This window comes from Carassius carassius, chromosome 27 (genome assembly GCF_963082965.1).
Source record: "Carassius carassius chromosome 27, fCarCar2.1, whole genome shotgun sequence".
Taxonomy (NCBI): domain Eukaryota; kingdom Metazoa; phylum Chordata; class Actinopteri; order Cypriniformes; family Cyprinidae; genus Carassius; species Carassius carassius.
In genome coordinates this window covers 20287505-20311712 of record NC_081781.1, presented here as the reverse complement: position 1 = coordinate 20311712, position 24208 = coordinate 20287505, and positions in this window count along the sequence as shown.

Sequence of the window (24208 nt, the reverse complement as noted above, 5' to 3'; positions counted from 1 at the left end):
TATACATGTCTTTACTATCATTTTGTAATAATCTGATGCAGCTTGACTGGTAAAAAAAAAAAAAAAAAAACCTGCTGACCCCAAACATTTGTTCAGTAGTGTATGTACAGTATGTAAACGTTTAATTTAAATACTCTGCCTACAAGTCATGTCTGAATGATAATTAGCAGCTGTATGCCTCCACAGTTATAATTACCAGTGAGAAACTTTCACAAACAGACTTGACTCATGATTTAAGCCTTGTGTTTCAACAAACCTAATGTTAATTAATTTGCAGATTCTACTTTATTCTTGATTTATATGTAGTTTTATAATTATGTTGTTTTTTTCTGTCAAGAACATTTGTCACTATTCCTCATCAACAGTTCATAAAATTTGTACAAATACAACTTATAACCAAAACAATTCTGCTTAAGTCCAGTATAAACTTTTCCTTGTTTTTTAGGAGTCCATTTTTCCAGACATATCCCATCACACATGTTTGAGTACCAAAAGATCCAGTTTTTGTTGTTGTTAAGAACATTTTAATAATCTATAGAAACCTTTTACACTAAAAATTTTTAGAAAATTTTGTTCAATAGAAATGTTTCATGAATGTACAGTAATAGGTTCTTCATGGAATCACAAATGGCAATAAAGAATCTTTATTTTAAAAGTGTATATCAAATCAAGTTTGCACAATTAAAGTTATCACCTGTAATGGTGTTTGTGAGGAACAGCTTCAAAAACATGTAAAGTAATGTCTTGATAAAAATCTAAAAGAGTTTGTGAGAGATTTAGTAGATAGAAAATTTGATTAGCTAAGCACAATAGAAGTCAATGTAAAGTCCTCGTGTGTGTGTGTGTGTGTGTGTGTGCTAAGTAAAATAAGTGATACATCTTCCCAACACTCCTGTTTAACCTTCTGAGTTTGAGGGAAAGTGGTCATACATATACAATAGCATCTGGCTGATATCAGTCCTGTCCAGCCAGGTAGGGGTGTTAGCCTGACCCCTCCCCTAAAACCTCTGATCCACCACTTCACAATGACCAGGACAGATGGATTTGCATATTTATAAATCTTCAAGTATGCAAAAGCTTCTGTTTAGAAAACTTTTCCCCTTGTCACACCATATGGTGAGCAGTTCATTGGATCTTTTAATTTTGATACAATTGAAAGGCTTTTCATGTTTTTGTTTTGTTTTTGTCTTTTTGGACCATGTCATGAATAATATTTTAGGGCTTCTCTGCTTTGTAGAACTCAAGTTCAGTCCCACATCCTGTCGCTCCTTCTAAACAGGAAGTGGTACTTCAAGACATGGTTATAGATGGTGTCTATTTTTCCAGCCCTGCTCCAGTGGGCGAGTGATGGAGAGAGTGAATCAGTATGTCAGTGTCAGAGGACACTATGGTGACAAGCGCACTCAAGATGAACGGTTGGGCTGTTCAAAACTGCTGTCAGAATTTTGAAATAAGTTCATTACTTTCTCTGCAGGATTTAAAGTGCAAGCAGAGTGGAGCATTTTATTTTATGCATGTCAAACTGTCACCTAATGTCTCTACCCGAGTTAAGATTACTGAATAGTGATGCCAATATGACTGAATGTCACCAAATGTGTTGGTGTATGAAAACATTTTGGTAACAATTTACAATAAGGTCACATTATTTAATGCATTAGCATTACCTAACAATAAACAATACACGTATCATATTTGTTAATCTTTGTTAGTGTTAGTTAAAGGAATTGTTCACTCAAAAATAAGACATAAATTCACCCCTCAAGCCATCCAAGATGTAGTAGGTGAGTTTATTTCTACTCCATCAAAAGTTTATGAGAAATTTATCATTTGAGAATTATATCATTTGCTCATGAATGGATCCTCTGCAGTGAATGGGTGCCATCAGAATGAGAGTCCAAACAGATGATAAAAGCATCACTTAAATCCACAAGTAATCCACATGAGTCCTGTCCATAAAATAACATCTTTTGAAGCAAAAAGCTTTGTATCTATAAGAAAGAAATCAACATTAAGGTAATTTAAATTTAACTTCTTATCACTTCTGGTCAAAATATGAGTCCATAATTCATAACAATGCATCCTCCAGTGACAAAATCTATCTCCTGTTATCTTTTCACTTCAAAATCCACAAACATATTTGTTTAGAGCTGTTTTGAACTATTTTCTCTTAATCGGTGCTTGCTCTGTGCATATTTCTCTCTTGATTCAAATGAGACACTGAAGAAATCAATATTATAGATTACAGATTTGTAATTTAGTCGAAAACAATGGTTTGAAGTTAAAACATCTTAATAATGAATTTATTTATTACTAACACATGGATTTTCTCTTCATAAGACATTAATTTATTGGACAGGAGTGGTGTGGATTACTTGTGCACTATTGTGATGTTTTTATCAGCTGTTTGGACTTTCATTTTGACGGCACCCATTCACAGCAGAGGATCCATTGATGAGCAAATGATATAATACTAAAATTCTCCAAATCTGTTAGGATACAGAAAAAAAATCTATATCTTTACTGTACTGAGGGTGACTACATTTTTGGGTGAACAATTTAATTAATTTAGTGTATACGTATGGTTTGATTTTTTATTTTAAAGTGCCACTAACAGGGTTAAAACCAAAATAAACTCTTGTCTAGAAGTTTAACTAGAAAGGGGAAAAGTGAAGCTATGTTTATCAACCAGCTAGAGCAGCATCAAACCAGCATGAGCAGCATGCTAGTATTTTTTTGCAGAAGCTGCAGCATTATAGAGGGAAAAAATGAGTTGGATGAAAATTGTGGAATGAGCTTTACTGGACAGCTGGAAATGGCTGTAAATATTGCTCTCATTCACCATCCATGCATCCATCCATCCATCCATCCATCCCTCCACCCACCACATGTTTCATTTGGCTGCTTCTTTTCTTGAAGTTTCCCTGATGGATCTCTCCACAGCTGGAGCCAGCCCAAACCTTCTGTTTCTGAGTATTGAATGAAACATGTCTCAATATTGAGTTCTGTCAGGGTTCACCAGTGTGCACGTGGTCAGGGGTAGCTACAGACTTTCTTAATGCATACACATTGATTGCTTCAGCTTGTGCCACCAGGCAGACTGGCCTGAATGTTTCAGTATTTTATATGACTTTCATTCTTCACTCTTTCAGAGCAGTACAGAAGTATACAGGTTCAGTGATCATGTCTATAACCTCAGCAGCAGAAAATAAAATTTTTATAATGATATCTAAATCATAAAGGACTGAGAGGGAGAGGCCCAAAGATGAAAATAGCCTGTGGCCAATAGATTGATTGATTTGTTTAATTTGCTTACTTATATTTTTATTTGCTCATTCAATACTATAGTGTAAATCAAATCATATACTGTTGGTGCATAGGGGACTCAAGCACCCACAAAAAAAACAAAACAAAAATCAAATTATTTCTATTGTGAAGAACATCTCTTATTGGTAGATCAGGTGGGTTGTAATGAACACAAATTCCCCAAAATAGACAAGTAATACAAGAATCGAATCAGACTTGTCATTATTCAGTCTTAGTTCATTTCATACTTCCATGATTCTGTGATGTTTCCGACATTAAATAAAATGTCTTAATGGATAAAACGTTTAATTATCAGTAGTTCATTTTTAGGCAAACACATGCAGAAAAACGAGAAGGATATTTAGTTAATTTCCTCTGTAAATCTCTATCTACAGTCAGAGTGAGCATCTATACTTACTGTACATGGTCTTCATCCGATATTCCTGTGTAAAAAAAACAAAAAACAAGCAGAAACAGTAATCGACACCTTAGAGTACCATTTTATTACCTGTTGGTATTTTCTATTACCTGATGCCATGTGTTATATATTATATTATATTGTGTTATTTATTATATTATCTAACTCTAGCACTCTCTAATATTTTTCTATTCTATCTACTTGTTTTCTTTTAAATTAATTAATTAATTTTACATTTTGAGGGCACTTGTAGTAGTGATATTCATCTGCACTGCATGTTTTTTTTGGAAACAAACTTGTTGTGAGCACAATCACCGTATTAGTTTTGTAAGGCCAGTTCTAACAGAAATCTTCCATTTTGCTCCACGGTTTAATTATGGCTTTGAATACAACTAATGCTTGAATAAACAACGATTCAGATGATTCAGTGTAAGCTTGAGATACTGTACTGTAGATTAGTCAATAATAATAATATCCAGCATTCAGAGATGTTTGCAGCTTTTTTTCCAGTGTTGTCATAAATTACAGCTTTGCTCCGTCTAGTGTTCTGGTGTTCCACCATGTTGCAGCTTGTTCTTATATTGTTATTTTCAATTTCAAAGCCCCACACCAACTGCACAGTCACAAATCCTCCCCTTAGCTACATTTAGCATTACATTTACAATGAAATATCACCCCAGAATGTATGTGACAAATCAGAGTTTAGGACCCTCTTCTTGGGAGCATTATTACATTTTGCGTTCGATGCTGGGCTACAGTGATAGAGAACAAAGTGCCTGAAGTGTGTCAAGCTTTTCTCTCAGATGCGTCTATGCTCTTTCTCTTTCCCGTTGCTCTGCGTTCATTGTAATATTGAAATTTGCTAAAATCTGAAATGCTTATTTATTTCTTCCGTCCCCACTACAAAAAATGAAATCCATTTTAGTGTTTCATATGTCCCTTGAGGTCAGGAATGGCGATTGCTGGGCTGGACATGTATGCATTATGCATGAAGTTTCCCTTGTCTCTCTCTCTCCATTTCTCTCTCTCTCTCTTCCCTTCAGCACAGCTGAAGTATTTTTCAGAAATGAGAGGCGAGCAAGCAATGCAGAGAGAAGGTGAAGGATGGAATCACTAACTTCATTGAAACAAGGAAGTATGCGGTCGGAAACTGCGCCATCCTTCATTCTGTCTAATCTATTGCATTTAGAAATGACAAGAAGAGCTATAAGGCATTAAAATTGCCCTCAGTCAAGGACAGAAGCACCAGGTCTACTGGACGGCACTGTAGGCAACTGCACAAGGTGTATATGTTTTTGTGTGTGTGGGGATCAAGAGATATCCGACAGATGGTTGGAGGTGATTTATTCAAAGCAACAGATTTGTAGCACAGGAGAGCTTGGCATTCTCATTGGGACTAGAGGAGATGAATAATTTATATCTCGTGAATTATCTGCCAAGGAACAAACCTTTGGAATGCTATTCCCTTTAATTAGGCAAAAATGGCCAATGGTCACTTAATGCTACATTTAGTTGCATTAGTGGCTGAATTAGCGGAGCTGAGGCACTAAGCTGTGTCTTGTGTTAGATCAGTTGATCTGAACTGCTTTTGCTTCAGGGGGCCTCTCAGGTGCTGAAATAACACTGTACACTGTAAAGAAAGATTTTTTAAGTTGTAAACTGTTTCAAAGTACACACTAAAAAATGTTGGGTTAAAAATAACACAACTATGGGTTGGTATAGCACCTTCCCATCTGTGGGTTATTTCAACCCAACCCATTGGGTTAAAATCCTGTTGGGTTAAAAGTTACCCAACAGTTGAGTTAATTATTTAGATTAATTAACATCAGTATTTTTATTAAGAAATTACTTAATACAACCATATTTTGAAACTACTTTGTTGTAAATTACAGATTTTATTTTAATATGCAAGTAATACATTTACAAATATATTTAAAAATATTTTATTTAAATGTACAAGAATGTGTAAAAATACAACTGACATTTTCAAGATGTACAAATGTGTCAATTCATATTCACATCAAAACTCACAAATGTGCAAATACCGTTCACAGCTGTGGCCTATTGGTTAGAGACTTGGACTTGTAACCTGAAGGTGGCAGGTTTGAGTCTTGGTGCTGGCAGGAGTTGTAGGTGGGAGGGAGTGAATGAACAGTGCTCTCTTCCATCCTCAATACTCATGTCTGAAGTGCTCTTGAGCAAGCCACTGAACCCCCAGTTGCTCCCTGGACGCTGGATCTATAGCTGCCCACTGCTCCGGGTGTGTGTTCACTTCTCACTGCTGTGTGTGTGCACTTGGATGGGTTAGATGCAGAGCACCAATTCTGAGTATGGGTTACCACACTTGGCAAATGTTATGACTTTATATATTAGCTGCTGGACCTACTGATGATCAATAAAATAAAAAAGTTTTTTACTGATTACTAATTACAAAGTTTTTAAGGAGGAGACAGTGTGCAGAAGAAACTATTAAAGACTGTGTGTTCCAAAAACTCTCAAATATGAGCAGAGCGCTATAAGTAGTAGATGTCATATACAAAGAAAAGTTTGAAACACAGATCAACTGCTTGTAGTATCGTCTTCTGTTCCATCGCCTCCCCGTTTAAAATAATAAAAACTTTTGAGGAGTTTTCCTTGTCACTAAGCACCAGGACATGTGCATTCTGGCTTGTCTCGTGATTCAAGTACAGCACTAATTAGTGCCAACCTTAAAAGAATAAAAAAAAGTTCAGTTAACATGCATTGTGATGATATTTCATTGATACAGTAACTTAAAAAATGAGTGAATTTAAATGAGTTAAAAGCTATAGCGAATTTAAATTGGTTAAAGTGATAATTCACCCAAAAATGAAAATTCTGTCATAATTTTTTTTATTCAAAATATCTTCTTGGAATGATTTGTATTGTACAACGTGTGTCTTGGAACGATTTGTATTGTACAACGTGTGTCTTATACAAAATAAATAAAGGTGACTTGACTACACAGGGCACTGTAATTTTAAGTGTTGCTTTTACTTACAGGTTGAATGTCAATGAAGGATCGCTTCATTTCTGTGTATGATGTGCACACCATTTTCCATTTGTGTGGGATGGTGCAGATGGCAGAAAGGGTTTTAAAGACAATGTAACAATATAAACTCCATAACTATGGGAAGAAGGAGGCGGGATGTATTAATGCTGGCGAACAAACAGGAATAGCATTAATTTACAATCAATCTGATTATCTGGGGAAAACAAACGGACTAAAGGGAATTAAAACATATAACCGTAAAAAAAACAATAATTAACGTATTAAACACATTACTTAATGTTATAACAGTTATATACGTCATACAATTATATTAACAGTTACTTACCCTTCATAACCATGCAGGCGCTGACTGGACAGTTAAAATTTGAACCGGAGTGAAGCAGGAAACATATTTAACCCAACAGCTGGGTTATAACTAAAAATAACCCAACGATGAAAAAAAATGACCCAACAAATTTTAAGATAACCCAACACATTGACCCAATATGTGTAACCCAACGGTTAGGTTAAAAAAAAACAACCCAATGTTTTTTACTGTGTAAATAAAATCTTTTCAAAGTAAATCCTGCACCAAAAACGGTTTGAGTGCATTGAAGTTGTTTATCAAATAAGTTCTGGAAATGAAATTCATTAATATTAACATGAACTGCACAGATCCAATAATATGCACTAAATGCATTTTGGTTTGTAAATGTATAACATTTTAATGGTTTGCTGTATAGAGGTGCTGCTACACATTATATGAAGGAATCAATTATCTATTTAATAATTTAAATGGTAAATGTAGTAAACTGAAAATGTTCTTAGTCATTTTGGTGATTTTGTTCGATTGTGTTTTATGAAAAGATGGGCCAACCTTTGACCTAACTTTTGGTCAGCTAGATTGTACTGCAGAGAGAAGCAGTGACTCAGGCTTTTTGACAAGTTGCTAAGTTACAGAGTGATGTGGCCTCCATACAGTCTCTGCCTCACCTGCTTCATGCACCCTAGAGAGAAAAACACGGGGAAGTGCACGGGAGATTTTTGTTAGCTGACTGAAAGCAGCTATTACTGAAGCCTTGATCCATGGCCGTCACATTGTTTAAAGCAGTGGGGTCTGTTGTATTAGGGTAGGTGGTCAGATGTGCAATCACAAAATAGTGAAGGATTAGATCATAAATATTAATTAAGTAATGCACAAATAATTAGATAATTTCTGCTTTGCTGAATAGCCAATGTGATAGTCTGTATTTGCTCATTTCACAGTTGAAACTGAAACAAACAGTAGAGCTATGATTGGAAAATGTCAAAATATCAATAGAGCAATATGTTAATGTTAATGTGCCTAATTAATGTTAACACATTTTGCAGTTTATTTTACCAAATTTGATTTTATTACTTTTTAAATTTACTTGACATGCGATTGCCAGGCAAAGCAGTTGTGATTGCCTAGGTACCCTTTCAATAAATAAATAAATTAAACATCAATAATAATAATAATAATAATTATTATTATTACGCTTGAATAAATTTAGGGAACAATTTATATTAAATTCAGGAAGTGTTGCTTTTATGTCATTATAATATAATAAAATAATGCATAATATTTTTCTTACAAAATATACCATGTATATGCCATTTATATTTGTCATCATATTTTGGCTAAGATTTTTGTTGAGTACAAGTGGTTATAAACAAGTGGTTATAATTCCCATACCAGGGTTTAAAATCAATAGATTGGAGAGTGAGCTGAAATAACATCTGCCACTGATAACAACAGCAACAATCACAAATTCTAGTGCCAGACTGGCACTTATTATAACACACACACACACACACACACAAAATAAACAGGAGAATTGGTTGTATTATATTAGAGACATCCTTGCCCCAAGCTATTTCATAAAGTGGTGTGGACAAAATCAACATTGGTAAATAGTGATAGTGACACGTCCCATCTGACGACTGTGCCTATCCTTTGAAAGACAAGAAAAAAAGATAGATATACTGTATTATGAAACAGAAAAGCATAAAAGACTATATTCCTAACAGAAAAATGACCATAAAATGTCAAAAAAGATTGAGTTTGTGGCAGAGAGTGGGCTTGACTTTTGACCTGACCTTTGAGGAAACTCTCCTGGCTTCTCACACTTTCTCTCCTCTTCTTTTGTCAAACTGTCACATCACATTAGCAAACCCTTTCTCAACCTTGCCCAAATGTCTCTGCCGAGGAGCAACAACACATAAATTAATCAGCAGAGATCCGGCAGATAATTCTGATCAGGGATTTCAGGGACAGCGCCAAAGAAGTCTTGCGGCGTGAGAATACCCCGTAAAATAAAGTAGGATAGTACTGACTTTGATACAGATATGAATCTGTCACACCCAGGGGCTGGCTATGCTTTAACTAAGCCACACCCCTTCTCAACTTCCACCTCGAGGAGGTCCCCAAACCCGACCCAATGGCCAAGCAACACGAGAACAAGTAAGTGATAAAACAATCTTTATTTAAATATTTAAAAATAGCTTAGGGAATAGGGAAAGGGCAATTAAAACTAAACTCTGACTCGGCCCTCCAGATGGGCTATGGCCGGGAAGAGGTCAGGGAGCAAGGGGGCCACGGGGATCCGGGGCGTGGGGCTCGGGCCCCGGCCTGAGTCTTAGGTATCCGTAGCGCCCTCCTTCTTCCTCCTCTTCGCTGAATACAGCTCACGGTAAGTACTGGTTCACTCAGTTCGTTCTCGAGGTGCCCACTCTCTTTCTCTTCCTCCACAGGCAACAGCTCTTCGCTGATTACAGCTCACAGTAAGTACTGATTCACCCAGTTCGTTCCTTGGGTGCTCACGCTCTTTCTCTTTCTCCACAGGCAACGGCTGGGACACACAGGCACAGTTAGTTCAGCTTGGTTTTGCTCTCACCTCTTCGCTGATTACAGCTCACAGTAAGTACTGGTTCACACAGTTCGTTCCTTGGGTGCTCACTCGCTTTCTCTTTCTCCACAGGCAGCGGCTGGGACACACAGGCACAGTTAGTTCAGCTTGGTTTTGCTCTCACCTCTTCGCTGATTACAGCTCACAGTAAGTACTGGTTCACACAGTTCGTTCCTTGGGTGCTCACTCGCTTTCTCTTTCTCCACAGGCAGCGGCGTAAGTACAGGTTCCCTCAGTCTCTCCTCGTGTTACCCACTCTCTCTCCTTTTCTCTCCACAGGTATCAACTTGGGCACAATAGCACAGTTAGTTTGCTTTGAATGGCTCTCACCTCTGGGCTGGACACAGCGTACTGTAAGTACAGGGTTCGCTCTATTCCTCCTCGTGTTATTCACTCTCTCTCTCCTTTCCTCTCCACAGGTATCAACTTGGGCACAATAGCACAGTTAGTTTGCTTTGAATGGCTCTCACCTCTGGGCTGGACACAGCGTACTGTAAGTACAGGGTTCGCTCTATCCCTCCTCGTGTTATTCACTCTCTCTCCTTTTCTCTCCACAGGTATCAACTTGGGCACAATAGCACAGTTAGTTTGCTTTGAATGGCTCTCACCTCTGGGCTGGACACAGCGTACTGTAAGTACAGGGTTCGCTCTATTCCTCCTCGTGTTATTCCCTCTCTCTCCTTTTCTCTCCACAGATATCAACTTGGGCACAATAGCACCGTTAGTTTGCTTTGAATGGCTCTCACCTCTGGGCTGAACACAGCGCACTGTAAGTACAGGTTTCCTCTGTTTCTCCTTGTGTTACTCACTCTCTTTCCTTTCCTCTCCACAGGTATCAACTTAGACACAAAACACAGTTACTCTGCTTTGGATGGCTTTCACCTCTGGGCTGGACACAGCGTACCGTGCTATCTCCGGAGATCTGAAGCACGCTCACAACATATACTGTACTGAACTAGGCCAGGACCAGCAATCTCCTTGTCCTCCCACGCCGAAGTGCGTGAAGGCGGGGGTTTATCTGACAGGACACACGGCAATACACAGCAGCCCACAGCAATATACAACACCACGTCAAAATTATAGGTTTTCACAGCACGAAGACTCACCCACCACACTCAGTGTACGGAAAGGACACCCGTCTTCCTTCACTTCGCTTGGTTCGGATCTGGCGATGGAATATGCGGCCTAGCTAGTGATGTCGTCGTTGCGACTACTTCAATAAGTATTCCTTCGGCTCTCCCACCACACTATATTAGGGGTAGGGCCACCCTCCTCCTCCTGGAGAGATCTACACAACGCCAGGTCAATATACAGGGCACTTTCGACTGGCTCTTAGTACTCACATCAATGCCACTTCCAATCCCCTTTTTCACGTCGTCTCAGTTCGCCGTATAATCTGTTCACTTCTCAACCTTTAAGGTTCGCGATGTCTTCACAATCATACAATTCCAGCCTGAGGGAGAGAGAGAGTTAGACAGCTACCAGCAGCGTACCAAGACGGGCACAACCCAGTGCTTCACACACACCAAAGAGAGCTTTCTAGACTGTGAAATAACTTGGCCTTAAGTACTGCCTTGTCCAGCGTATCCTCCAATCACCAACCGCTGTCCCTAACTAGGCACAGGTGCATCGAATTCCCTGATTTTCCTTCTTACGGCGCTACCGGAAGTTCCGGTGTTCTGTTTTTCCGGTCCGGGCGGAAACACTTCCGGGCGGAACCAAACTTCCCGAATTTTGGTTCCGCCCCTAAAGATCGTCACCTTGTGACATCCTCCCCCGCCAATCCGTTCTAGTCCCTAGAACGTCCTCGGGCTGTCCACTCCCCATAGCGGGCAGGGGGTCGGCCTCGGTTCTCTCGCTGGGATCGTCTCACTGGTGAATCGGGCTCAGCTTGTTCAGGGGCTGCTTCTGGTTCTCTCGGGGCGATCGGGGGTGGTGCCACCACGGGTCTCCCTGGTACCACAGCCCAACCTTCAATCCAGGGGGCCGCTGGTACAGGTTCCGTGGGGACTTCTTCCACGGCTTCAGGGTAGTTAGGGCATGGGCGAATCATGTTCCGGTGCACCACACGGTCGGGGCCTGACTTCCCTTCTGGCCGGATGGTATAGACCGGCTGCCCCGGCCTCTGCTGCCGGCAGACTACATAAGGGGTGGCCTCCCAACGGTCACTCAGTTTCCCCTTCCCCTGCCGCCGATTATCTCTCACCAACACCCTCTCTCCTGGCAGTAGAGGGGCTTCTCTAGCAGTCCGATCATACAACCGCTTACTTTTCTCTCCTGCCGTCTGTATCCTTTTCGACACCTGCTCGTAGGCGAAATGCAAGCGCTGGTGATGGCGCCCCACCCACTCCGTTACACTTGCTTCCTCTTGGTCGGCTATCACTCCTAGGACCAGGTCAGTAGGCATTCGTATGTGTCTGCCAAACATCAGGTAAGTGGGAGCGTAACCCGTAGTACTATGTATACTGTTGTTATAGGCCTGTAGGAGGTTTGGCAAGGCACTCACCCAATCGTCCTGCCGTTGTTGGTCCAAGGTCCCCAGCAGCCCCAATAGGGTCTGATTGAATCTCTCACAGCCGCCGTTCCCCTGAGGATGATACGAAGTGGTGTGAGTTTTCGTGCAACCGTACAACTGGCATAGTTCTCTAATTACCCTGGACTCAAAGTTGGCTCCTTGATCGGAGTGCAGAAACTCCGGGCATCCGAACGTCTGGAAGACGGCCCGCCATAAAACTGTAGCGGTGGTGGTTGCAGTCTGGTCGAGGGTGGGGATAGCCCAAGCGTACTTTGTGAACAAATCCGTTATTACCAAGATGTTCTGGTAGCGATCTCGTGGTCGGCCCAGTGTCAAGAAGTCCATAGCCATGATATGAAGGGGGGCCTTCGCATGGATGGGTACCATTGGCGCTCGGACCTCCCGTCTGGACTTAAACAATATGCATCTCGGGCAAGCTTGAATTAGGGCGTGCACCGATGCCTCTAGCCCGGGCCAAAAGAAGAATCTCCTAAGCAGGGACACGGTCCTCTCCTGTCCCTGATGCCCCAACTGGTTGTGGTACGCCGAAACTAAAGCCGTTACCTCATCTGCGGGTACCACGATCTGGCGTACTTCTTCGCCCAACTTCGGGTCACTGACCCTTCTGCACAAAACGCCATCTCTCAGCTCCAGCCTGTCCCATTGCCCCAGCAGCCTCCTCCCAGTATCCGTCTGGGCTAACCTCTCCGCTGGCGTCAGCCGTCGGCCCTGTTCCAGCCATTCTCTTACCAGCCGCACATCTTGATCCCTGGCCTGTCTCTCCCTCCACCGACGGGGATCCCATCCCCAGTTCTCAGGCACGGCCTCTTGTCTGCTGCCTGGTGCCTCTACTGCTCCTACCATATAGCCCTCCTCCGGGCTGGCCCCTCCGGGGCTTTCCGCTTCGGGCAGCCTTGAGAGGACGTCCGCGTTCATGTGTTCACGCCCTGGTCGGTACTGTAGTTGATAGTCAAAGTTGGCCAGTTGGGCCACCCACCGCTGCTCCACGGCTCCCAGCTTCGCCGTCTGTAAGTGTACTAATGGGTTATTGTCTGTAATGATCGTCACCTTGGCACCCCAGAGGTAGTCTTTAAATTTCTCACTTAGGGCCCACTTCAACGCCAGCAGCTCCAATTTGAAAGAACTATAGTTCGCATCGTTCCTCTCGGCTGGGTGGAGGCTCCGGCTGGCGTACGCGATGACCCTCTCAACTCCGTCCTGCCGTTGAGCCAACACCGCTCCCAGCCCGAGATTGCTGGCATCTGTATACAAAAGGAATGGTTTTGTGAAATCTGCGTATGCCAAGATAGGGGCCTGTAGCAGCTCCTGCTTCAATGTCTGGAACGCCGACTCACAATTTGCATCCCAGTCTACGTTGGGCGACCCCCGGCCCCGGTTACGACCTGTGCCAACCAGCAACTGATTAAGGGGTTTAGCAATTTTTGAAAAGTCCTTTATGAAACGCCTATAGTATCCCACAAATCCTAAAAAGGATCGCACTTGCCTCACTGTCCTCGGGGCCTTCCAGTCCTTCACGGCCGATACCTTTCCAGGATCTACGGACACTCCAGCCGCACTGACCACGTGGCCCAGAAAGTTGACTTCTCTCCGTAGTAAGTGACACTTATTGGGCTGTAGTTTCAATCCGTACTTCTCCATGGCCCGAAAGACTTCCTCGAGGTGCCTCAGGTGTGAATCAAAATCTGGGGAGTAGACAATCACATCATCCAGGTAAACTAATACTGACTCCATTAACTGACCTCCCAAGCACCGCTGCATCAGCCGCTGGAAGGTGGCCGGAGCGTTACAGAGCCCGAAAGGCATCCGGTCCCATTCAAATAGTCCAAACGGGGTTGTAAAGGCAGTCTTCTCCCGGTCTGCTTCGGCCACCTGCACCTGCCAGTAGCCACTGGCCAAATCTAGGGTAGAGTACCATGCCGACTGCGTGAGGCTGGCAAGCGAATCTTCGATCCGTGGCAAAGGGAAAGCGTCTTTCTTAGTCACGAGGTTCAGCTTACGGTAGTCCACGCAGAATCTCCAAGCCCCCGTCTTCTTTTGCACCAGCACTATGGGGGCCGCCCACGGGCTGCTGCTTTCCCTAACAACTCCTTGCTTCAGCATGCCTTGCAGGAGTGTACGTACCTCGGTATACAAAGTGGGCGGAATTGGGCGATACCTCTCCCGGCTGGGCCCTGCATCCCCGGTAGGTATATGATGTTGTACCACCTGGGTGCATCCGTAGTCTTCATCGTGGGTGGCGAACACATGCTGCCATCTCCGAAGGAGGGCCTGTAACTTCTGTGTCTGTGCCTGCTCTAAATCCTCCCCTTGTAACGACTCACCCGCCAGGTGGCTCGGCACACTCCTCTCCATACCACCCCATGGGGTGTCTACTTGTGTCAGGGCCACCTCGATGACAGTGGGGCACACCTGACGAAAACTAATATCCCTCTCTTCCCTTACTTGGTGGGATGTAACCGTTGTCAGACGGGCTAATCGTTGGTGCCGATGTAGTTGCACCGCGTATGGATGTACATTCCGTATCCTCACGGGGACTCTCCCCCGCCGGACCGTCGATAGTCCTCGTGCCACTTCCACTTGTGGACAATCCACATGGGGCTCCACCAGCACCCACTCTTCTGGGCCCGCTCTTCGGGGCGGTACTCGCGCCCACACAACAGCCTCACTTTTTGCGGGGACAGACAAAGCAAAACGACACATCACTCTTCCTACCTCTTCCTGTTCCCTGCGGACTTGGCTCATTTGCACCCTTCGACAGTCAACTACCACACACTCCCACTTGGGCCTCTCTGCAGGTGGTATCTTCGATACGGGCCTAGCCCGAAATAGCTCTTCCCAGCAATCAGCGAGGACATTCATGCCCAACAGGGCTCGATGTGCACCCAGACAATGGTCTTGCACGATAATCACACCTTTCTGGGGGACCATCACTCCGTGAACCTCTAGGTCCGTCAATCGGTAGCCAATATATGGGATGTCGAGGCCGTTTGCGCCCTTCAGAGTAAGCCAGGGGGCCTCCGCCCCTGGTGCCCCTTGTTTCCCAAACACTTCTTCGGATAAACTCTCAGCAAACAACGTCACTTGGGAGCCTGTGTCTACCAGGCATTGAATCTCCTTGCCGCACACTCTCACCTTCGCCACGGGGCTACGCCCAATCATCTGGCTCCTAGAGCCATATCCTCTTCCAGGGTCTTCTCGAGGGGTCCCGGCCACACGACCCACAGTGGCCGGCCGACCTAAAAACCCCCTTCTGACGCCCTGCGGGGCCCACACTGGCGGCTATAGTGACCTGGTTTGCCACAGCGGTTGCAGATGGGTCGCCCTTGCTCGTCCCATTCGAAACGGGGCCGGTTAAAGTGGTTCGGGCGCCTGAACGGCTCTCGGCCTCCCTCTGAGTACACTCGGTCTCGGGGCGCCGGCCGTGGTTCCTCCCGCGCCCGTCCTTGGCGCAATTCTCCTACGAGGGCTTTAGACAGTTCAGACATCTGATCGCGGACATCTTTCAAAAGTTCAGCCTTCAGTGCTTGCTTCCAGTCAGGGCCTCCGGGTTGTGCTGGTGCTACTTCACTGACAACCGCACACACTGGGGAACCACTCACCTCAGTCTCATCACCTTCCAGGGCCAGTGCCTCTTTCTTCAGATCTTCGAACGTAAGACCCGGGTCCCTTCGAAACTGGATACGTAGGCTCTGTCTCACCGGACCCTCCTTCAACCCCAGAAGAAACTGGTCCCGCAATAGAGTCTCTCCATCTCCCAACCCGTGGTCCCGACGGGTCTGTAGTCGGGCGAATTGCTCTCGCAACCTCAGGGCGAAAGCTCTAATCGGTTGGCGGGGGCCCTGCTTACAATTGAAGAACTGGGAGCGAAGGACAGCTACGGGGGTGTGGTCACCATACTGTTCAGTGAGGAACTGGAACACGGTTTGGGCGTTGGCTCTAACGGCTTCGGGGGCGGCATGCACCTCTCGCCGCGCTTCTCCATCCAGGGAGTTTAACACAAATTGAAGCCGCTGGGCTGCACTAAGGCCCTGTAGGTCGGCCAAGTACTCTAGTTGAGCCTTCCATTCAGACAATCGTACCTCGGATTCTGTCCCCCCATATTTTTGAATCCAGGGGCTCCCCATAAAAACGGGCATGGCACGGGGTTGGGCTGAAAGCCCCGCGTTGTCGGTCATTGGACGACCTTGGTTACTCAACTCGAGGTGGAAATCCTGCCGACTACGCCAAATCTGTCACACCCAGGGGCTGGCTATGCTTTAACTAAGCCACACCCCTTCTCAACTTCCACCTCGAGGAGGTCCCCAAACCCGACCCAATGGCCAAGCAACACGAGAACAAGTAAGTGATAAAACAATCTTTATTTAAATATTTAAAAATAGCTTAGGGAATAGGGAAAGGGCAATTAAAACTAAACTCTGACTCGGCCCTCCAGATGGGCTATGGCCGGGAAGAGGTCAGGGAGCAAGGGGGCCACGGGGATCCGGGGCGTGGGGCTCGGGCCCCGGCCTGAGTCTTAGGTATCCGTAGCGCCCTCCTTCTTCCTCCTCTTCGCTGAATACAGCTCACGGTAAGTACTGGTTCACTCAGTTCGTTCTCGAGGTGCCCACTCTCTTTCTCTTCCTCCACAGGCAACAGCTCTTCGCTGATTACAGCTCACAGTAAGTACTGATTCACCCAGTTCGTTCCTTGGGTGCTCACGCTCTTTCTCTTTCTCCACAGGCAACGGCTGGGACACACAGGCACAGTTAGTTCAGCTTGGTTTTGCTCTCACCTCTTCGCTGATTACAGCTCACAGTAAGTACTGGTTCACACAGTTCGTTCCTTGGGTGCTCACTCGCTTTCTCTTTCTCCACAGGCAGCGGCTGGGACACACAGGCACAGTTAGTTCAGCTTGGTTTTGCTCTCACCTCTTCGCTGATTACAGCTCACAGTAAGTACTGGTTCACACAGTTCGTTCCTTGGGTGCTCACTCGCTTTCTCTTTCTCCACAGGCAGCGGCGTAAGTACAGGTTCCCTCAGTCTCTCCTCGTGTTACCCACTCTCTCTCCTTTTCTCTCCACAGGTATCAACTTGGGCACAATAGCACAGTTAGTTTGCTTTGAATGGCTCTCACCTCTGGGCTGGACACAGCGTACTGTAAGTACAGGGTTCGCTCTATTCCTCCTCGTGTTATTCACTCTCTCTCTCCTTTCCTCTCCACAGGTATCAACTTGGGCACAATAGCACAGTTAGTTTGCTTTGAATGGCTCTCACCTCTGGGCTGGACACAGCGTACTGTAAGTACAGGGTTCGCTCTATCCCTCCTCGTGTTATTCACTCTCTCTCCTTTTCTCTCCACAGGTATCAACTTGGGCACAATAGCACAGTTAGTTTGCTTTGAATGGCTCTCACCTCTGGGCTGGACACAGCGTACTGTAAGTACAGGGTTCGCTCTATTCCTCCTCGTGTTATTCCCTCTCTCTCCTTTTCTCTCCACAGATATCAACTTGGGCACAATAGCACCGTTAGTTTGCTTTGAATGGCTCTCACCTCTGGGCTGAACACAGCGCACTGTAAGTACAGGTTTCCTCTGTTTCTCCTTGTGTTACTCACTCTCTTTCCTTTCCTCTCCACAGGTATCAACTTAGACACAAAACACAGTTACTCTGCTTTGGATGGCTTTCACCTCTGGGCTGGACACAGCGTACCGTGCTATCTCCGGAGATCTGAAGCACGCTCACAACATATACTGTACTGAACTAGGCCAGGACCAGCAATCTCCTTGTCCTCCCACGCCGAAGTGCGTGAAGGCGGGGGTTTATCTGACAGGACACACGGCAATACACAGCAGCCCACAGCAATATACAACACCACGTCAAAATTATAGGTTTTCACAGCACGAAGACTCACCCACCACACTCAGTGTACGGAAAGGACACCCGTCTTCCTTCACTTCGCTTGGTTCGGATCTGGCGATGGAATATGCGGCCTAGCTAGTGATGTCGTCGTTGCGACTACTTCAATAAGTATTCCTTCGGCTCTCCCACCACACTATATTAGGGGTAGGGCCACCCTCCTCCTCCTGGAGAGATCTACACAACGCCAGGTCAATATACAGGGCACTTTCGACTGGCTCTTAGTACTCACATCAATGCCACTTCCAATCCCCTTTTTCACGTCGTCTCAGTTCGCCGTATAATCTGTTCACTTCTCAACCTTTAAGGTTCGCGATGTCTTCACAATCATACAATTCCAGCCTGAGGGAGAGAGAGAGTTAGACAGCTACCAGCAGCGTACCAAGACGGGCACAACCCAGTGCTTCACACACACCAAAGAGAGCTTTCTAGACTGTGAAATAACTTGGCCTTAAGTACTGCCTTGTCCAGCGTATCCTCCAATCACCAACCGCTGTCCCTAACTAGGCACAGGTGCATCGAATTCCCTGATTTTCCTTCTTACGGCGCTACCGGAAGTTCCGGTGTTCTGTTTTTCCGGTCCGGGCGGAAACACTTCCGGGCGGAACCAAACTTCCCGAATTTTGGTTCCGCCCCTAAAGATCGTCACCTTGTGACAAATACATTAATTTCTTTTACCGTCTGCATAAGAAAGGGACCATGCATAATGGATTATGGAAGCAGCCTGCTCCATTGGAACCACCAACCATCATGCACCAGGCCAAAGCCTAGAGGCCTAGTGGTTTTGTTTGTGCGTAAAGAAAAAGAGAGGGCAAAATTAACCTAAGAAACATCTATCTCTCTGAACGTGTCTCTTTCATTTCTGTTTCTTTTAAAGCTGAGAATATTCATGATGTGATGAAATTGTATAAACTCTGCCAGTGTGCTTGCAAGAAGATGATTCATTTACTTTAATAGAGCGTGCTAAATATCATAATGACTTACCATGGAGATAAAAATTAGGTTAAAATTGGGCTTCACGGACACATTATTTTATTATTCATTCTTGAGACTTTCCTGGCAATATTACACATGCAAACTGTTGTAATATATCTTTGCTGCAAATCACAACAAAGTTTAAGTTGTTGGAGGTGTGGCTTGGTTGTTAGTTCAAGTATTGTGGTACTCATATAAATGACTTAAACTTGGGTCTGCTTTGTGCCATTTTCTGGTTCCATCCCCCTTTTCTCCTCATTACTGTGTTCCCTTAACTATCCCTATTAAATAAATTGTTTGCCCCATGGGGTCTGAGGATGTTTTGGGGGCCTGGTGAAGTTTTGACGCCTTGACATTTGTGCTTTTTTCAGTTGCTTATAAACATATAAATGGCTAAAATCTGGCAACACTGTAATCAGCACAAACTGGGCTACAATAATATGTGAGCAGCATGTATGTACATAAATGTGTTTTTGAGTATTTTGGGGTTTTGATACAGAACATTTGTTCACAAGACTTTGGACAACTGGATATTGTAGCCTAGAGTTTTTGCTTCAAAATGATGTGAAAATTGTAAAAAGTGCAAAAGCACCTTTTTGTGATTTTTATATTCTTTTGAAACAACTACAATGCCCACTTGTTTTTTTTACTATGCCCAGTTTTTTGCCATTGATTGGATCAGTTTCCAGACTCCAGTCAGCCTCAATCTCAGGGCACTAACTAAAACACCCCTTACCCACCCCATCAGCCCGTTACAGCTGTCAAACCCCTTGTCTATTTTCTCTTTACATAGCAGTCATGAAACTCAATTCTCTTAAATTCTCTTAAATTCAGATTCGATGGGTCTTAAATATTTTCGATCCCATTATTGCAAAATACGTATCCAGTCTGACAGACCCAGTGACTGTTTACAATCATTGGACAGACAGAACTCCCCCCGCTGTAGTTACTTCGTGCTAGCTAATTGAAATGCAAGTTCACTGAAAAATGGCTTGAGAATTTTACTTGCCTGACCGGACGAATTGCCTGATTAAAGTTTAAGTGACAAAAAATAACCAGTGAATTATCTAAACATGAGAATGATTCTTTCTGATTTTATTACATTCAACATAAACAGCGATTGATAATGGATAGTGTATTTCTGGTATCAATGTTGCGCTGCTGTCTGCTGTCTTTATGGAGAAAACAAATCAAATGAGTGTATGAAATGAGCAAAAGAGCTGAACGGGACACATAAAGAAACTCACAAAAGATACATACTGAAGTAAAAATTCTAAATATTGAGTTTTTTAATTATAACATGATGTAATTAAGCAACATAGCATGACAAGAGAGCTAATTGGCGAATATTATCACAATTGCAAATGTTAAATTGATTTTAGTTAAATAAACAAGCTAGTCAAATAGTTACTTAATTAAGATACTTACATTTTAGACACAGTTTTGACTGTTTTGTTCTGTTTCACCAACTACTGGTTTATTTCTGAATGATTCAGTGTTTTGAATGAATCAGTTAATTGAATGACTCATTGACTCACTCATTAAGTGACTTACCGCCCCCTACTAGCGCGTTTTTTATGTTTAAAAGTATGTGTTTTCTTCCCAACATTTTGTATTTAAACCTTAATATCATATTTTGTATGGGATATTGTCTGCTGATATGAAAAGTTTGCTGTGTATCTTAATAAGAAATAGCATTTCTGATAGCAGTATATATACAGAGGTGGGTAGAGTACCCAAAAACTGTACTCAAGTAAAAGTAAAAGTACTTCTAGAAATATTTACTCAAGTAAAAGTAAAAGTAAAAGTACTAGTCTTGAATAGTTACTTCAGTAAGAGTAAAAGAGTACCGGATAAAAAATCTACTCAAGTAGTTAGTTACTAGTTACTTTGGGTCATATATACTGAGCCTATTTTTATTTAGCTATATAGATAAAATGTATGTAATGTATGTGTTTGTGTGTATAAATGTATATATTTCACCAGCCTTTACTCCAATTTATGTAATTTATTATAAAACCCAGTCTGTTTACTTAAGTAACAGATATAGGTGTCATGCCATAACATATTTTTAATATGACTGACTTTATATTAAATGTGAATTTAACATTGAAAGTTAATGTGATATAAATATTGCTACTAATCTTTCATTGTTCAGAAAGAGAGCAAATAACATTTACATTATTAAAGATAATTTTCACTGACAGTCTAGATTTCAATCACTCTCAGAAACTCCCATTAAAATCACTGAAACTGTTAACACTGTGAAATCAATATCTTAATTAAAGATTCGTACACACATCTGCACTTTGTTGTTCCTGCGAGAGAATTCGCCAGAAAGAGGTATTCAGTCAGTGAGTGAGTGAAGGAAGCACCGGCATTTTAGCGATGACTCATCTGAACGCCTCTGATTGGCCAATGCTTTAATACGCTCAAAAGAATCATGTGTGATTGGTTATAATGTGCAGCGCTGTAAAAACACATCTGTCTCTGGCTCAGCGCCAGCAAGCGATCACAGATCTGAATTTAGCAGCTGATGATATGACTTGCTGAACATACTCGCACAGGTGTGATTGTATTAAAATTAATAAAATCTTAATCGGCTATTTTTTGTCTTTTGGAAGCTGCATTCAACTTGACTCCCCTCTTATAAGCCACACACGTACAACAAACTAATGTCACAGTGGTATCGTGTACCATAATCGAATGTAGCCCAAGTTATTACCTGTTAAACAGTAGACAGCACACGCGGTGTTCATCTAATAAGGATCTCCATCGCAAGCAAATAATAGCCTTTGCAGATTTGCTTTCAATTCAGTGCAGTTCCATAGAAACGTTTTCAACGCTGCCGATGTTCTTAAACGTTACAACTCCGAGTGAACCACTTCAGACGCTCAGCGCGTGCGGCAGGGAACTGAACGACTCATTCAAACTGATTCATGAACCAATTCACTCGTTTGCCAATTGGTTTGATCAAGCCTTTGAACAGAATTGACTCAAAAGAATGAATCATTCGCGAATGGGCATCGCTCATTGTCCAGAGAAAAGTAGATGGTGCGTTTGGAATAAACTGAAGCATTTATAACATTTATTGCATTAAGATAAAGTAACGAGAGGAGCGTTGCCCTCAGTAACGAAGTAAAAGTACAGATTTTTCCCCAAAAATGTACTCAAGTAAGAGTATAAAGTACCCATCTTTAAATATACTCCGAAAAGTATTAGTTACCCCAAAAAATTACTCAAGTAAATGTAACGAAGTAAATGTAACTCGTTACTTCCCACCTCTGTATATATATATATATATATATATATATCTTTTTACATTTAACAAATTAAATATTACATTATACGTACGTAAAATAATGTGTGATTTCCATCAGAGGTTTGTACTTAAATTTCATATCCGGTGGTATTAAAAAGGTCTTAAAGAGTCTTAAATTTAACTTGTTCATATCTGACACCCTGTACAAACACAAACGCACAGTTATATGCACATTCAAACACTCCACTTTTAAGAGTTCCCCACATGCCACCAGTAATAACAAAATGATTTGATTTGAGGATTTTGCAGTTGTCTACTTTGCCTAGCGGGTGCAGATTCACATTGACATTTTGCATTGATTTTTGATTAAATTTTTTATTTCTTCACCAAAAAAAACATCACATTTTTGGGGGAGTTTTTCCCATAGTAGTCGGCTGGTGACAGCTGGTGGGCTAGTCAGAGCTCTTCGAATTAGCTGGTTGCTTTTTGAGTAGAGCGGACTGGAGGCTCAGATAAGGATCTCTTGCTGTGTGACTTTGTGCTAGGGAACCTGTGGCATTGAAGCAATATATTCTTTATTATTTTTTCCTAACACACTCACAGTTTCTGAAATAATTGGTATGAAATCATATTTAGGCTTATTCAATCACCTGTCACGCTACTTCCTGTTGCCTTAGGGACATGTCCTATTTAGATGCACTCAAATGATGTCTGTTAAAGCACACATGAGTCTTTCCTGGTATCATTACTCTTCTGATTGTGAACAACTCTATAATGTGAGAGTTAATATTGCAATGCTAGTGTCTCTGAAAGGGTATCGGATGTGTCAGATTTATTCAGTTTTTATCAGCAATGAAAATATGAAAAAAAATGCATAGAAGTATTGACTGTTACAATATCATGTGGAGTTTTGTGGACGATTGAGAAAAAAATTAGTTATTAAGAGAAAAACATCTCTGATCTTTTTATATGGTTTAGACGGACAGATGGATGGACAAATGGACAGATAGATGGACAGGTAGACAGATGTACAGATGGATGGATGGATGGACAGATAGAAGGTTGAATGAATGGATAGATTGTAGAAAGACAGTTGGATGGATGAATGAACAGATAGATAGATAGATAGATAGATAGATAGATAGATAGATAGATAGATAGATAGATAGATAGATAGATAGATAGATAGATAGATAGATAGATAGATAGATAGATAGATAGATAGATAGATAGATAGATAGATAGATGAATGGATAGACAGGCATGCATATACAAATCACTGGATGGATAGAAACGATGGATTGATGACAGGTGTACAGACAGAGAGATGGATTGTGGATGGAGGGATGGATGAGCAGACAGACAGCTGGCTGGATGGATGGATAGACAGATATCCAGATAATTATACAGAGAGATATTTAGATAGCTAGACAGAAAGATGGATTCATAAACAGATGGACATATAGATGGATAGATAAATGGAGGGATGGATGTACAGTAGATAGACGGGTAGACAGACAGCTAGACAGGCAGATAGATGGATGAATGGATAGACAGTTATATAGATAGACAGACCGAAGACTTGTTTAAATGTGTGTTTTGATTATATATTTAATCATATTCTGTAAATTTAACAACATTTTCTTGGATATGAGGCTTCATTTGCCGGTATTAAATTATTATTTTTTTTTAAATTCCACTTCCTTTTATTTCTTTTTTTACGTATACTTTTTACTGTATATTTGCTTCATTCCCATGGTTCCGGTTTCTCTGAGTCATAGGCCTGTTTTTAGAGGGCATGTCCCACTTTTGATTTTAAGTGAATCGTTGCCACTGTCTGTGTTGTTTTTGAATGTTTAAGGTGTCATGTTTTGAATGTT